Raw genomic sequence first — 7,359 nt, 5'->3', positions numbered from 1 at the left:
TTTGTAGGATCAGAAAGAAAGTCTACTCATGCTTTCTGCCCATTTTTTAACAGATTATTTGGTTTTGGGATGTTTTGCTTCATAAATTCTTTACTTATTTTGGATATAACCCTTTACCCCATATGTCATTTCCAAATATTTTCTCCCATTCTAAAGGTTACCTTTAAATTCTGTTGATTGTTTCCTTGGATGTCAGAAGTTTTATCTTGATGAAGTCCCAATAGTTTATTTTTGCTTTTCTTTACCTTGCCTCAGACAACATATCTAATAAGAAGTTGCTACAGTCAATGTCACTTACAAGAGCCTTTTATCCTATACGTAGGGGAAAGAAGAGGAATCACTTTGGGTGTCCTAACCCAAAAACTGTGGCCTGTTCTCACACAGGCAATCTCCCTCTCCAAACAGATAGACCCAATAGCAGAGGGTGGCCAGGATGTTTTCGAGTAGTAGTTGCAACTGCCTTGCTAGTTGAAGAAGCTAATAAACTTACTCTGGGACAGCATCTGGATGTTATGACCCCACATCAAGTTCAAGGAGTTTTAGAGGCCTAAGGACATCAGTGGCTAAGTGGAAGGAGATTAATAAAATAACAAGCCCTTCTTCTTGGCACCCCTGATATAACCCTCAAGGGGTGTCAAGACTTCAACCCAGATACTCTATTGCCTGACAAAGACAATAAAGAACTTCTAATCCACTCTTGTAAGAACAGTATACAAGTATAGTCAAGTCGGCTTGTCTTAAAGAATAAATCTCTGTCTAATCCAGAGGCTGACTGGTTTATAGATAGAAGCAGTTGTATGCATACAGGAATAAGGAAAGCTTGATATAAAATTTATCATTGTGCAGGATGTAATCAAGGGCAAACCACTTCCTCATATTTTAGGACAAGACGCTAAACTAACTGCTTTAATTTAAGCACTACAATTAGGCAGTTAACATTCAATATATGTACTGATTCTAAATTTTTTTTTTCAACGTTTATTTATTTTTGGGACAGAGAGAGACAGAGCATGAACGGGGGAGGGGCAGAGAGAGAGGGAGACACAGAATCGGAAACAGGCTCCAGGCTCTGAGCCATCAGCCCAGAGCCTGACGCGGGGCTCGAACTCACGGACCGCAAGATCGTGACCTGGCTGAAGTCGGACGCTTAACCGACTGCACCACCCAGGCGCCCCATGTACTGATTCTAAATATGGTTTCTTGGGGGTGCCTGGGTGGCTCAGTCTGTTGAGCCTCTGAGTTTGGTTCAGATCACGATCTCACAGTTTGTGGGTTCGAGCCCCGCATGGGCTCTGTGCTGACAGCTTAGAGCTTGGAGCCTGCTTTGGATTCTGTGTCTCCCTCTCTCTCTGCCCCTCCCCTGTTCATGCTCTGTCTCTCTCTCTCTCTTCTGTCAAAAATAAATAAACATTAAAAAAAATTTTTTTAAATATGGTTTCTTAAAACTCCATGCCCTTACAGCCTTCTGTAAATATTGTTCCCTTTGTTCTGTTCCCACTTCACATTGGTATTTTTTACAAATAATAATAATTACAACAGGAATCTTCCTTTTCTGTGGATGCAATTGTTGCTGCGCGGCTTCCAAATCTAAATATCCTAATTCATGTGAGGAGGCCTCATATATTCTTCCAAGCCAGACAACTTATAATGGGGAGCCCTTCATTTAATCAGATGGGTCGGGATTTTTATGCCTCCCAATAGACAGAGTCTACAACCCCTTTCAGCTGGAAGAAGTTACAGAAGATGAGGCCTCCACCCTCCAACACCCCCTATAAGAATGAGGAGGATAAAAATCCCATAGCAGGGAGATGAAGTAGGGAAACTGAAGACACTTCATTCTAGAAAGGCTCCATCTCTGCTGTTTTTCTGTTAGGTCTCACTTACTCATGTTCTATATTTTTCCTCTGGATAAGCCAGACAAGCTATGTTCCCACTTCCAAGGGGAAACAAAGTTTATCATTCTCTGAGTTTTGTCCTAGGCCCCTACACCTAGTAACCTCTGAGAAGAGCCAGATCCTGAACACATCCAGCACATCAACTTCAAACAAACTTCAGCTGACGCTGGCATCAACACCCCCTGCCTTTGGTACCTCATGGAACAATACCTACGGTTCACCTGACATTCGCCTTTGATCGGACCCTACACTGGATTCCTGAAGGAACATGGACCCTACACCCCTTTCCAATATAAACTCCAAACCCCCTTCCCAGTGGCCCAGGCGCTCCATCCACTATCCTTTATCTGTAACTCACACCATTTGGTAAACTCTGTTTCTACATTCTCCAGCTCATATTGAAATCCAGTCCTACGTGAAGCCAAGGACCCTCTTGACTGGTCCTGCAGAATCCTCTCCTGGGCTCTCTGACCCTGCCTGCATCGATCTCACTCCATCACACGCACTGTGTTCTTTGGATATCGCTAACACTGAATATTCTTAAAGTATAACTGCAGAATAAGCCTTTAATTACCAGAATAAGCCTTTAATTACCTCATTTCATTTAATTCTCCTATGACCCAGTAAATGAGTTATACTCCATGACCCTGCAGTATGTGCCAAAAAAAAAAAAAAGATTATCTTCTGTTTTCAATAACCAATCTCTTCTTTTTATCCTCCAATCCTCCTTCTCACTATCAAAATACCTAAATAAATAAGCATATAGATTAAAGATCACATATCTTCTCCAGCGTGAAAACATTAACTTGAGGTAAGTCTAAACTCCCTGTTAGGACTGTTTCTTCCCTCCCAATAGATCTTCCCTTTTATTCCTCCTTCCCAAAAGGGCATGTGACACAGAAGAAGCTAGGTGTCCACATGTTGGTGGAGGGAGGCTCTCCTCGTCTGCCCATATTCTGCCTTCTTGCACATTGCAGGCCTCCACTAACACTTCTATCATTCGTCATGGTGTCCAGCACAGGTGTCTGTCATATGACATCAGCCACTCATGCTGGTGACCACAGATCTTCCTCTACCCAAGGTCTCAGATTCCTGTTACCCAGGAGCCTGCATATTGTCACCCCATGTCTCTTCTTGTCGGTAGAATCTCTTAGAACTACCCTATGACCCAGCAATTGCACTACTAGGTATCTATCCAAACGATACAGGTGTGCTGTGTTAAAGGGGCACATGCACCCCAATGTTTATAGCAGCGCTATAGCACTCCTCATCAGGGGAGGACCATGTATCTTAACCAAACGATCCAAAAGAAAACACAAATAAATGGTGAGTGTACATTATTTCTGAATGGGTAGACTCCCTGAGTGCTGATGTCATTTTTAAATGACGTTTTAAGAGTAAAGCAGTACTGAACCTGTTTGGGAAATGGCGGAGAAGTAGGGGGACCCAAAGTTCCCTTGTCCCTCAGACACAGCAGTGTTGAGACCAAAGGACTTTGAATTCCAAGAGTCCGGGCTGCAGAGTGACAGAGATATCTCCAGGGACCAAGGGGACAACCTGGTGGGCCATAGGTGCATGATTGCAAACTGGGAGAGATAAAACAGGTCGCAAGGCATGGATGGGAGGAATCCCCTTCCGCAGAGAGACAAAGGGAAGAGAAAGAGAAGCTGGGGAAGTGTAGGACTGTATCTGGACAAGAGAAAAACCACAGACCAGGATGGAGAAAGATCCGATCTCTAACTGCAGGGCTTTCTCTGGACTGGGGTCAGCTGCTCTCTTCATGCACCTGAGGAGGAGGGGAGCCAGCCCCGGGCTCAGTAACTAGTTCAGAGGCACAGTCCACAGTGGGAGAAAGCAATCCCCTCCCTGGAGTGCTGTGGGAAGAAGGTATATAACCATTGACAGGAAAAAGACTGCCTGCCCCTGCCAGTCAGAGACCAGATATGAGAGGCGCAGAGCGGCACTTCCCCCGGAGGGGGGGGGGAGGGGTTGGCGCACAGAGCAGGACCCTTTAAGACATTGGGGTTTAAATCCCAGTCGAGCACCAGGGAGGCACGGAGTTGGCAGAATGGAACACACCACCTCATGAGTGCCTGCAGCACTGTGAGGATGGCCTGAACAGAGTGGTTTGGGACACCCAGTCCATAGAGGAGAGACTAGGGTGTCACCATTTCTCTCCCCATCACCAACAAGGTGGGGCTTCAGGGAATGGATAGTGAGCCCACAAAGGAGGCAGGACCAGCCTACAGCAAACAACGCCTCTCCACGCCTGGTAACTGCATGTCTTCTAGAGTGGGATTGACAGCGACCGGATAGCCCCTCCGCCAAATGAGTGCTGCCATAGGTTCCAAGGCACCCAGTGGTTTTGTATTTCCTGATTTAATTCTTGGACAATTTTTATTATATATATTTTTTTTCTTCCTTTTCTCCTTCTTATTTCTTCCCTCTTCCAGTCTAGTTATTCTGGTTGTTGGCTTGTTAAGCAGACATATTTAATCTATCCCCTTTATACCTCTTCTATAACTCCTTCTTTATTTTCCTCTCTCTTTCTGGATTAAGCTGTACAGTTTCTCTGCCTGGTCAATTTTATTTTATTTTATTTTCCCCAATCCTGTCATTTATCTCTTTCTATGGGATGAAGCCTCTTCCATCAACACCAACTCCACTCCACCCCATTGTTTTTGTTGTAGCTGGTGTTCTGGGTTTTTTTTTATTTGTGTCTTTGGTTTTTTGTTTTTGTTAGTATGTTTTTGTTTTTTTGCATTTTGCTTGTTTGCTTGCTTTCCCAGTGCTACTTCAACAAACAAATCAAAGCACACCTGGTGGAGGGTCCAAAACATCACTACAAGTAGGGAGATAAAGCAAACGAAGTCACAACAACAGAGAGCAGGAAACACACTCCAATAAAGATCTCCTGAAGGGCAAGGCTCTGGAAAGTGTATGAGCCCTCTTTAAGATAGTAGTGCTCACAGATGCAAGACCCATAACAAGTTTTGAAACACATAACAGACAGAAAACCAGCCAAAATGATGAAACAGAAGAATTCTCCTCAAAAAAAATTTCAGGAAGAAATTACAGCTAAAGAATTCCTCAAAACATATATAAACAATATAATTGAACAAGAATTTAAGATAATAGTCATAAGATTAATCACTGGGCTTAAAAACGCATAGAAGACAGCAGAGAATCTACTGCTACAGAGACCAAGGAACTAAAAAATAGTCATGATGAATTACAAAATGCTGTAAATGAGGTGAAAAATAAACTAGAGGCAGTGACAATGAGGATTGAAGAGGCAGAGGGTAGAATAAGTGAAATAGAAGATAAAATTATGGAAAAAGATGGAGCTGAGAAAAAGAGAGATAAAAAATTCTCGACCATGAAGGGAGAATTAGAGAATTAAGGTTCAAAGTGATTCAAAGAAACATAATATTATCCGTATCATAAGAGTTCCAGAAGAAGAGAGAGAGAAAGGGGCAAAAGGTGTACTTGAACAAATAATAGCTGAGAACTTCCCCAATCTGGGGAAGGAAATGGACATTGATATCCAGGAGGCACAGAGAACTCCCTTCAGACTTAACAGGAATTGATCTTCTGCATGACATATCATAGTGGAACTGGCAATATACAAAGATTAAGAGAGAATTCTGAGAGCAGCTAGGGATAAACAGGCTTCACCTACAAGGGTAGACACATGAGGATAGTAGCAAACCTATCTACTGAAACTTGGCATGCCAGAAAAGAATTGCAAGAAATATTCAATGTGCTGAAGAGCAAAAATATGCAACAAAGAATCCTGTATCCAGCAAACCTGTCGTTCAGAATAGGAGAGATAAAGGTTCTCCCAGACAAACAAAAACTGAAGGAGTTCATCATCACTAAACCAGCCCAACAAGAGATCCTAAGGGAGACTCTGAGTGAAATGTTGCAAAGACCACAAAGGACCAGAGATATCACTACAAGCATGAAACGTACAGATAACACAATGACTTTAAATCCATATCTTTCAATACTAACACTGAATGTAAATGGACTAAAGGCTCAAATCAAAAGACATAGTGTATCAGAAAGGATTAAAAAAAAAAAAACAAGACCCATCTATTTGCTGTCTACGAAAGACCCATTTTAGACCTGAGGACATCTTTAGATTTAAAGTGAGGGGATGGAGAACCATCTATCATGCTACTGGAAGTCAAAAGAAAGCTGGAGTGTCCATACTTATTACAGGCAAAATAGATTTTAAATTAAAGGCTATAACAACAGATGAAGAAGGGCATTATATCATAATTATGAGGTCTATCCATCAAGAAGAGCTATCAATTATAAACATTTATTCACCCAAATTGGAAGCACCAAATGTATAAAACAATCACAAACGTACTTAATCTTATTGGTAAGAATGTGGTAATTGCAGGGGAGTTTAATACTCCACTTACACCAATGGACAGATCATATGGGCAGAAAATAAAGAAGCAATAGCCCTGAATGATACACTGGGCCAGATGGACTTGACAGATATATACAGAGCTTTTCAGCCTAAAGCAGCAGAATACACATTCTTCACAAGTGCACAGGGAACATTCTCCAAGATAGATCACATACTGGGTCACAAAACATCCCTCAATAAATACAAAAGAATTGAGATTATACCATGCACACTTTCAGATCACAATACTATGAAACTTGAAGTCAACCACAGGAAAAGAGTCTGGAACACCTCCAAAAGCATGGAGGTTAAAGAACATCCTAAAGAACATGAATGGGTCAACCAGGCAATTAGAGAAGAAATTTAAAAATATATGGGAACAAATGAAAATGAAAATACAACAATCCAAACCCTTTGGGATGCAGCAAAGGCAGTCCTAAAAGGAAAATACATTGCAGTCCAGACCTATCTCAAGAAACAAGAAAAATTCCAAATACAAAATCTAACAGCACACCTAAAGGAACTAGAAACAGAACAGAAAAGAAATCCAGAGGCCAACAGAAGAAGAGAAATAATAAAGACCAGAGCAGAAATAAACAATATAGAATGCAAAAAAAAATTTTATTTTAAAAAAAATTTTAAAAAGCATGAGACCAATGAAACTAAGAGCTACATGGTTTTTTTTGAGAAAATAAGCAAAATTCATAAACCCCTAACCAGACTTCTCAAAAAGAAGAGAGACGACCCAAATATATAAAATCATGAATGAAAATGGACTTATCACATCCAATCCCTCAGAAATACAAACAATTATCAGGGAATGTCATGAAAACTTATATGCCAACAACTTGACCACCTGGAAGAAATGGAAAAATTCATAGACACCCACACACTACCAAAACTCAAACAGGAAGAAATAGAAAATTTGAACAGACCCATAACTAGTGAAGAAATTGAATTAGTTATTAAAAATCTCCCAAAAAATAGGAGTCCTGGGCCAGATGGCTTCCCAAGGAAATTCTAAGACATTTAAAGCAG

This window comes from Puma concolor, chromosome B2, assembly GCF_028749965.1.
Source record: "Puma concolor isolate L17-30 chromosome B2, mPumCon1.1.hap2, whole genome shotgun sequence".
NCBI lineage: Eukaryota > Metazoa > Chordata > Mammalia > Carnivora > Felidae > Puma > Puma concolor.
This window is presented reverse-complemented; position numbering follows the sequence as displayed.